At 33.7% G+C, this 10524-nt stretch overlaps 1 long non-coding RNA gene across 2 annotated transcripts; it reads right to left on the reverse strand.

The window, feature by feature from the left end:
• Positions 1-2818: 2818 nt before the first annotated feature.
• Positions 2819-6828, reverse strand: LOC140975910 (uncharacterized). Of its 2 annotated transcripts, XR_012175067.1 has the most exons (4): positions 6475-6828; positions 6266-6409; positions 3774-4042; positions 2819-3547 (listed from the first exon to the last, which is right to left on the reverse strand). It is a non-coding gene; the product is annotated as an uncharacterized lncRNA (long non-coding RNA). The 2 variants fall into 2 exon arrangements; XR_012175066.1 differs by lacking the exons at positions 2819-3547; positions 3774-4042 and adding an exon at positions 5984-6180 and having other exon boundaries at positions 6475-6815.
• Positions 6829-10524: the final 3696 nt, after the last annotated feature.

The following is a 10524-nucleotide window of genomic DNA, read 5'->3' on the forward strand; positions in this document are numbered from 1 at the left end:
GATACCATCGCAAGTCGAATCACGTGTTTCAAAGTGTAGTCGTTGTCATACGAGAGACCACAACAAACGTAGCTGCAAAGAAGCTATAAACTAGTTGTGAATGTTTCACAAAAATGGTGTTTCAATCTTTTAATTATTGCTAAATTCTAACAGTTAGTTTCTTTCAATATTACTCTATTATTGTTTCTGACTGACACTGAAATATTTTTCAACACTTCCACGGGAAAAAGAGAGTGCTAGAAGGGAATCAAACATATTGATACATGTGAGAAGGCATACACCTTCGAGTGGTAGCATTGGTGATTAACGCATTACGTGATTGTTTTGTTTTTGAAAATGTTGTGAAAGACTTGGTTTGCCGTTATGTCATGTTGTTGTAGTGTTTTCTAATGCATTGTATTCTTATATATTCTCTAGAAAATACCTTGGGCTTGTGGTTGCTGTTTATGTTAACATTGTATCGTGGACAATTTATTATTGTGTTTGTGGACGATGTCAAGCACCTTAATATGTATTTCTGTTTAGTGTTATTTGTTTTTGGAAAGTTTTTTGTTTCATATGTTTGCTTTTTAGGTTTGATTTAAATGGTGTTTCTAAAGGTTGATATCAATTTTGAACAGAAATTTGAGTACAAAACTTTCTTTGTTGGGTATATTATGTGTAAACATAAGTACAAATATTAAAATATTGGGTCTATTTTGAACATCAGAAAACTGGAATATAATACAAATTACCCAAATTTATGTCGAAATTGGAAAGAATTTAGTCATTAAACATTAATAAATTAATATCAGCACAATCTTCATGTTATGGAAGTTTATTGACCATAATTGTGTATGTAACTGAGATTGTATGTAACTGAAATTGTCTACATATATATCATTATATGATCTACATTACATGGTGGTCTATCGAAGATATGTTGTACTATATTCAGGTGTACTGTTTGCTCGATTAGTAAATTACTATACTCAATCGGACAATTTACGTACCTTGTCAATCAGCGCCTAGGTGCCCGTAAAGTTCATATGTAGCGCTGCGGAGCTTGTGCTGTAGCGCCTAAGCTCTTGAGCTTCGGAAATTGTGGCGTTGCGACTCTACGTTTTAGCGCCTAGGCGCTTTTTTCTTCCAACTCTATATGGTGCTCGATCGAATACATATTGTACTCAATTCACGTATACTGTGTGCTAGATTGGTAATTTACTATACTCAATCAGACTTTTTTTGTACCTCGACATTGCCATTATATAACTTCATCCGGAAATGAAGTGTTTCTTAGCATGATTATATGACCAACTTTATGTGGTGCTCGATCGAATACATATTATACTCCATTCATGTGTACTGGGTGCTCGATTGAAATTCAAAATAAATTTTCATAAAGTTTTAATAAGTCAAGTGATATTCAACATTGACTTTAAAAACCCTATAAAATTCTAGATAAATTCAAATTTGTAGTAGAATTTTAATAACTACATAAAATTCATTAACATACAAAAAATAAAGCTTAAGACACTTTAGTTTTTGGCGTACATCACATCACGTGATACTACTAAACCATGATAAACATCCGTCTACTTTACTTGTGAAGTATTGTATCTCAAATGGATTAATCTATATTGAAGTTATTGTGTCAATACCATCTTAATCAGTTGGAGGTTTGATGACCATAATTGTGTACATATTTACTATTATATGACCAACTTCATGTGTTGCTCGACCGAATACATATTGTACTCAATTCATGTGTATTGTGTGCTCGATTGATAATTTAATATATTCAATCGGACTTGTTTTGTACCTCGACATTGCTACAATATAACTTCATCCGGAAATGAAGTGTTGCTTTGCATGATTATATGACCAACTTTATGTGGTGCTCAATCGAATACATATTATACTCAATTCATGTGTACTGTGTGCTCGATTGGTAATTTACTATACATAAAATCGGACTTGTTTTGTACCTCGACATTGCCACAATATAACTTCATCCAGAAATGAAGTGTTTCTTAGCATGATTATATGACCAACTCTATGTGGTGCTCGATCGAATATATATTGTACTCAATTCATTTGTACTGTGTGCTTGATTGGTAATTTACTATAGCCAATCGGAATTGTTTTGTACCTCTACATTGCCACAATATAACCTCATCCGGAAATGAAGCGTTTCTTAGCATGATTGTATGACCAACTTCATGTGGTGCTCGACAAAACCCATATTGTACTCAATTCATGTGTACTTTTTGCTCGATTGGTAATTTACTATAATCAATCGGACTTGTTTTGTACCTCGACATTGTCACAATATAACTTCATCCGGAAATGAAGTGTTTCTTAGCATGATTATATGACCAACTCTATGTGGTGCTCGATCGAACACGTACTGTACTCAATTCATGTGTACTGTGTGCTCGATTGTTAATTTACTATACTCAATTGGACTTGTTTTGTACCTCAACATTGTCACAATATAAATTCAATCCGGAAATGAAGTGTTTCTTAACATGATTATATGACCAACTCTATGTGGTGCTCGATCGAATACATATTGTACTCAATTCATGTGTACTAGGTGCTCAATTGATATTCGAAATAAATTTTCATAAAGATTTAATAAGTCAAGTGATATTCAACATTGACTTGTGTTTATTAGCATGATTATATGATATACTTTACATGTTTCTCGATCAAAGATAAATTGTACTTAAGGCATGTGTACTGTGTATTCGGTTAGTAAACTATTATACTCAATTCATGTACAAATATAAATTATTCACGAGGATTATGTACCGATAAACAAAGATTAAAAAAATAAAGACACATCAACAACCATTTGTTCGTCTTCATTACATAATTTAAACCAACAAAATGACATACACTTGCAATGTTCAAACTCCAATACTATTAAAACTTCTTAACCATAAGCATAATGCAAATGATTAATTACTCAAACTTGTTTTTCAACAGTCCATTTTCATCAGATAATATTGTGGCTGCCATACGAGCTTGATAAGCGTCCATCTTCACATGCGATACATAGCTCCAGATGTCATCTGTGTCACGGGCTAGACACTCCAACCTCATGCATGTATAAACACCACAATCGAGGGTTGCACCTTGTTGACGACAAGGTTCTATTAACATTGGCTCACTAACTATGTCGAATTATGATAAGTGACGTATGGAACCGGCCAAAAAATTTGTCTGCACAAAACAGTACTTTCATACTTCAATCTTAATTTGTATTTAAATATATTATGGTTAAAATTACACAAACTTTTGTTGTCTCAACTGCGAATGGACTATGCATGGAGTTCCACAGTTTAAACATCCCTTTATCTCGTTCGTAAACCAACAAAAACCAATTCCATCTGTCATTCATGGGAAAAATGATATATATGCATCTTCTAAATACATTTTCACCCAGTTCCTGTAGTTTACCCATCGTGAAAGATGTCATCTTTACAAGAAAAGCTCAATAATCATCCCGGTGTACCTTCCTTCTTTTTCCATATTCTTGCAACTTCGTAACCACTTCGTCCTACAAATTCAAGACAACATATACTCATGTATTTTAATCCGGAAAACCCAAAAAAACAATGAACAAAAATTTCTAACTGCTACGAACCTGCACAATCGTGTCCATGCAATAAATTTTAAATCCATGCTCGAAACTTTACTTTTGCATAATTCTCATGTAAACATTAATTATCTCTGACACAGCATGATCACCAAACATAAAATGACATAATATCGGTCCAATTAACCTCAAAAACTTATCTTGCCAAACGACAACATTACAATAATAGAAAATTCAATTCCATTAAAAAAATTACGAAACATTACTACGAAAATAATAAGAAGAAACATATGGAAGATCAACGTATTCCAATTCCTTCCTAGCAAGAAAGTCTGTCAACAATTTCCTCACTTCATCAACTGCTTCTTCATGCCCACAAAAATCGGATCTACCTTTGAATTCATTCATGGAAACTTTGCCAGGAGTATTGCTTTTTTCCTCAACATCTACAAATTCCTATCCAAAAGTGGCGATATTTTTTTTAATATAACAGCAAATCCAAACATCATTAACAATAATATAACTAAAAAACAAAAAATAAATTAAACTTAAAATAATTAGCAGTATGAAATTAAAGTATGCTCCATTTACCTGTTTTGTCACATTCCTCTTACGTCTTGGTTTTGAGCTATGCGGGGTCACAAACATGGAACCTTTTTTTTTCACACGATTAGCCCTAGTCCTTACATTGTTCACGATTGAAAAATGAAAAACAATAAGCTTCTCTACTTCTGAAGTACCATCAACACTACCTCAACTGCTCTTATCACCTGATCTATTTCTAGAGTCACCTCCCAACACGTAATTGTTTTCTTCTTTTAAAACACCATCACTATTATAATTCAATGCATTACTTTCGGTACCAATTTCCATATCATCCATTAAAGCATTTAAAGAATGAGATCCTTCTAATTCTTTGTTTTCTTTTGCCAGATCAGAAATAACTTCTTGTACCATTACATCTACAAAATCATCAAAGTTAGAGGCTGCATCATGTGTTAACTCAAAAGTAACTTCCTTGGTTTTATCAACATTCTCCTCATCTTCAACAATATTGTCATATTTATCGACCACAAACCACTACAAGAAATTCTGCATACAACAACGCACATACGACAACGGTTTTTCATAAAAACCGTTGTCGTATGTTTTTTAACAACGATTTTATCGAAAACCGTTGTCTTTTAGGGGGCAAAGACAACGGTTTTTTAAAAACCGTTGTCTTTTTGGGATCAATGACAACGGTTTTATAGAACCGTTGTCTTTGAGCGTTTTTTTTGGGTCAACGACAATGGTTCTATGAACTGTTGTCGATTAGCGTGTTTTTTTTGACAATTGACAATGGTTTGAAGAAACCGTTGTCGATTAGCGTGGTTTTTTGACAAACAACAACGGTTTTGGAAAACGTTGCAATATTTAGCGACGGTTATTTCAAAAACCGTCGCTAAATTTAGCGACGGTTTGTTACAATCGTCGCTACGTTTAAATTAGCGACGGTTTTGAAATAACCGTCGCTAATTTTAGCGACTGTTTTAAAAAAACCCGTCGCATCTTTAAATTTAGCGACAGTTTTGACAAACCCGTCGCTAAAATTAGCGATATTGTTTTAAAACCGTCGCTAATTTTAGCGACGGTTTGAATCCAAATCGTTGCCAAATAAAAATATGCGACGGTTTATCATTTACCGTCGCCAATAGCGACGGTTTAACCAAAACCCGTCGCAAACTGTCTATAAATTCCATTTTCCTCCACAGCACTTCACAACACTTAAAATTTTTCTCTTTTACACCATTTTATCACTTCACACAACACTTAAAATTTTTCTCACCACTTCATAACACTTAAAATATTTCTCTCTTACACCATTTCATCACTTCACACAACACTTAAAATTTTTTTTCTCACAATTTTATCACTTTCACACAACACGTAAAATTTTTCTAACCACTTTATAACACTTAAAATTTTTCTCTTTTACACGATTACTACTTCACAATAATTAAAATTTTTTTTCTTTTACACGATTTTAGTTTGTTTCTTTTAGATTTATTAAATTATTAAAAGTATTTTTTTTATTTTCGAAACAAATTAGCGACGGAAATCTTGAAAGATGACCGTCGTCGCTAATTTTAAATTAGCGACGTTTTACAAAACCGTCGCTGATTTGAACTAGCGACGGTTTATGTAACCGTCGCTAATTTTGATTAGCGACGATTTTATTCATACCCGTCGCTATTTTTATTTGCGACAGTTTTTAAAACCGTCGCAAATTTGATCTACCACAACGGATAAAAACCGTTGTCGTTGAACGGACTTTCAACAACACCCTCAGTTACAACAGTTTTTAAATGGCTACGACAACGGATGTCATTTGCCGTTTTTGTAGTAGTGAACTGTTTTCTCTTAATTCTACATCTTACATTTCCATCCTCTAATTCAACACACCTTTTTTTCAACATCTTTATCTCATCCATTTGTTTCATGACATTTTTTTCAAATCGTTTTGCTTCAGATTTACCATCTTCTTTCTTTAAAACACGCTTTATGTCCAACAAAAACTTCTCCTCCTCACAAAATGGATGTATCGACAGAATCTACTCACAATTAAAAAAATAAAATGTCAAACAAACCAACCATAAAATTTACACAACTACTTAATAAAATGAAGAATAAAAATACCTAAGTTGAATCAATGCGTTTTAATAATGATTCAGTGTCAGCGGCATTCAGTGGGATCTTGCTTCTCCCGCACCCAAACAACCAAGGGTAAATATGTAAACCACGTCGTACTCTTAAAACTGGGACAATCTCATACAACCAAGCCTTAAAAAAAACTAAAATTTATTGAAAACATACTAAGATCGTAATTATTAAAGCTACATACTAACCATCAATCCAACCGTGCATCCATCAACATAAAGCTTTCTTCCGATTTGGCATATTCCTCGGTACAAAAATTGGAATGCAGCATCTCCCCAAGCATATTTAAAAAATATTGTAAGATCATCGAGATAAAGAAATATAAAGCCAGAACTGATATAATTACCAGTGGGAAATATTATGCAGTTAAAAATGAACAAAATAAAAACTCTAAAAAATCATCAACGTCACTCTGTTCATCACTTCTTGCAAGTAAAAGTAGTTTTTCATAAATAGCTTTTCAGTTGGCATCGGTGACTTTTCCCTCAAAATGACGCGTCAAAAATATTGGGTCCAGTTTCAGGTACAAGTCAATTGGTTGACCACTATCATGTAGGTCGAGAACCCGTCGCAACTTTCAACAAAATATCTCCATTTTCGTTCCATTTTCCTCCTCAACACTTCACAACACTTAAAATTTTTCTCTTTTACACCATTTTATCACTTCAAACAACACTTAAAATTTTTTTCATCACTTCATAACACTTAAAATTTTTCTCTTTTACACCATTTCATCACTTCACACAACACTTAAAATTTTTTTCATCACTTCATAACACTTAAAATTTTTCTCTCTTACACCATTTCATCACTTCACACAACACTTAAAATTTTTTTTTATCTTACACAATTTTATCATTTTCACACAACACGTAAAATTTTTCTAACCACTTTATAACACTTAAAATTTTTCTCTTTTACACGATTTTACTACTTCATAACACTTAAATTTTTTTTCTTTTACACGATTTTAGTTTGGATTATTAGTTTCTTCTAGATTTATTAAATTATTAAAATTAATTTTTTTATTTTTCGAAACAAATTAGCGACAGAACTATTGAAAGATGACCGTCGCTAAAATTAGCGACGGTCGTGATTGCTACCGTCGCTAATTATAAACCGTCGGTGATTTAATTAGCGACGGTTTATGTAACCGTCGCTAATTTAAAATTAGCGACGGGTAGAAATAACGACCGTCGCTATTTTTATTTATGACGGTTTTAAAAACCGTCGCTAATTGGATCTACCACAATGGATAAAAATCGTTGTCGTTGAACGGATTTTCAACAACACCCTCAATTACAACAATTTTTAAATGGCTACGACAACGGATAAAATCCGTTGTCGTATGCCGTTTTTGTAGTAGTGACAATAGAGAAATTAGCTGACTTGAAAGGGATGATAATGTCATCACCAACAACCAAAGAACATGAATCAGCCTGAAATCTGTTTAGAAAATAATCAATCCGGCCACTGCTAATCGCAAGGACTGGCATATCATTCCATTTAGTGAAAAGAATATCATTTATCTGACTCCTCTGCTGCTCGCCTAGGATTGCTTTAAATTCTCCAATAACATTTTTAATATAAGGAGGGGAACATCGTGAAAAATATTCTTTCGTACTCTTCTTCTTCTCATGATAATCATTAACTGGTTTGTCTTCTACAACATTTTCTATATCAAAAACCTATATTTGTTCAAAAAAAATAAAAATAAAATATTGCTTGATTATTTCGTGTATAAATACAAAAGTTCCATCCACAACCATCCACAATAAAGTTTGTCTTTTTCTCACCCAAAAAAATTGATCGAAACTGAAATATATCATTAGTTGAGCTTATTCCAAATCCCATGTTCAATGTTTATATGAAGAAAAAGACATTCCTACTTCATTTATTCAATTCATATTAGGTTATGTTAGGATCAAGTTATAGTCGTTAGCCGATGCACAATTTTATTTCCTTATATTTATAGAAGCTCAAAGTGCAACTCTGGGTGCTAATGGGTCGAGCAGTTAGGCCCATGATTCTGGGGAGGTACTTTTCTAGCTGCTGGTGTTATCTCATATCATTTAGAGATAAGTCTTACTATTTGTAGAGCCCAAAATCAGTACACGTAAAACACATGCATTTATTTAAATCGTAAAATATTTATTTAAGTTTAAAAGGAATTTTTTTATTTAGATGCATGATTTATAAAATTGTATTATTTGAGTTCCAATTTTTCAGGCAAAGACACGAGTCCGGACCGAGGATAGGAATTTTAAGCTATGGAGTATTTTATTCTATGACAATTAGTATTTTTATTTTCCCTTAATTGTGGTGCAACTTTTGTAAATTTAGGAATATTTTATGTATCAGTTTTCAAGTCTCGAGTAGTCTAAAATTTTATTTGGACTACACCATATAATGATTAATTAGTTTAAACCTAATCAATAAATTTAAATTATCCATAAACTACCCTAAATCAATCCCACTTGCCTCCAATTACAAGACTTTGGCCAAGTCTTCTCCGGAAGAAATATCATGCCCATCAATTCTCCTCCATTTCCCCTCATTTATTTCCCTTCTCTCCTCAAGGATTCTTGAGCTCCATTTCCATCTATTCTACCATTTGAGAATAGCAAGAAGCTCCAAATTTCTTCCTCGTGTCCGGATCGTTGAGATTTGCGAGATTTCCTACGTTTCAAGACCAAAGGCATGTATATTCTTTCGTTTTATGCATCGATCTCGTCATAGTAGATATTTTGATGTATGTTATGCGTGAAAGTTTGATTGTTATGAGAAAAGTTTGAGCGATTATGCATTGAATCGATTTCTGAAACATTTTGGATCTCAAAACATGAGCTTGATGTCATTTTAAAAACTGCGACTTTTTGGTCGATATTCTGGAAAAACTTTCAACGTATAAAACGTAGAACTTTTGAGACCTTCGATTTGACAGTAAATTCAAAATATTTGAATAAGAAATGAGTGAGTTATGATTGTTTTCGTGGGACTGCTCAAACCGCAATTTTTATGAAAATGTGTTCTTGAAGTTTTATTGTTGCAGGCTTCTTTGAGGATCGATGGGTGTTTTCTGCTGCGTTTAAGCATGTTGAGTATGATGTTGAGATGGTTTTTGGTGTGTCGGTTCACATCGATAGGCACTTGTTTGCATTAGAAATCGTAAGATGCGTTTTGGTGTCAAATGGCGTGTTCACGGATTGGGTTGCGTTGCTTGTGATGCGTAGTTGTTTTGGGGTATTTGTTTGAGTTTGAATAAGTGCCTTAGCATCCTAGGATGGGTCTTGAGGTAGGATCAAGTCACAAATGTAGGGAATTCCGTTTGTTCACGATTCCAGCACCTACACGGACCGAAGCCGGACCTGTACACGGAGTCCGTGCCATTTTTCCTTCAAAATACGAATTTCCAGCATGTGCCCGGACCCCTACACGGGGTCCGTGTACCCCCTTTTAAAAAAATTTCTTTTTTTTAATTTTGAGTATAAAATATAGGATGTGTTTTATGGTTATGAATATAAATATATGATTTATTTTGTGGTTCTGAATATAAAACATAGGATTCTGTTTTGGGGTTCAATATCATGGTTTAATACGATTATTAAACGAGGTCAAGTCTCGAGTGATCTAGAATGTCATAAGCTATTTATTTATTTCGGTGGCGAGCACGAATATCTACGTCTAAGCTATGAAAGATAAGTGTTTGAACTCATGTTAGTATGTGCAGCAGTGGCCCCAAGTGAGATCTAACGAATCCCTCAACGCCAAATAAGTATGTTCGACGTGCAAAAAGAAAATACTTTTAAGTTTTTGAGGTATGCTAAATATCTTGTGACCAAATTATGAACGGGTTTGGAAGTCGGTGAACGTGGCCGAGGACCTCTCCACCCCGGTAAAGTATGACCGGGTTTAGATCAGGATTGGAAAATGGTAAAGCATGACCAGGGACCAATCCACCCGTTAAAGCATGAACGGGGATCTCATGTATGTGGTAGTGGACTTTCCCTGCTAGCCCAGTACTGTGGTTTAGTCTGATCAGACACATTTATGTATGGGTCACTTGCTTTGAAACATATCTCTACGCAAAATGATGTTATGTATGCTCAAGTATGTATGATGCAATCACGTTTAAGAAAAGTTTTATGATGATGGCACGTCTACGTTTATGCTATTACGTTCAAGTTCAAGTACGTTCAAGTTTAAAGTATGTACGCTCTATTTTAAATATGCATGTG

Source organism: Primulina huaijiensis, chromosome 4, assembly GCF_012295235.1.
Source record: "Primulina huaijiensis isolate GDHJ02 chromosome 4, ASM1229523v2, whole genome shotgun sequence".
In the NCBI taxonomy this organism is placed as follows: Eukaryota; Viridiplantae; Streptophyta; class Magnoliopsida; order Lamiales; family Gesneriaceae; genus Primulina; species Primulina huaijiensis.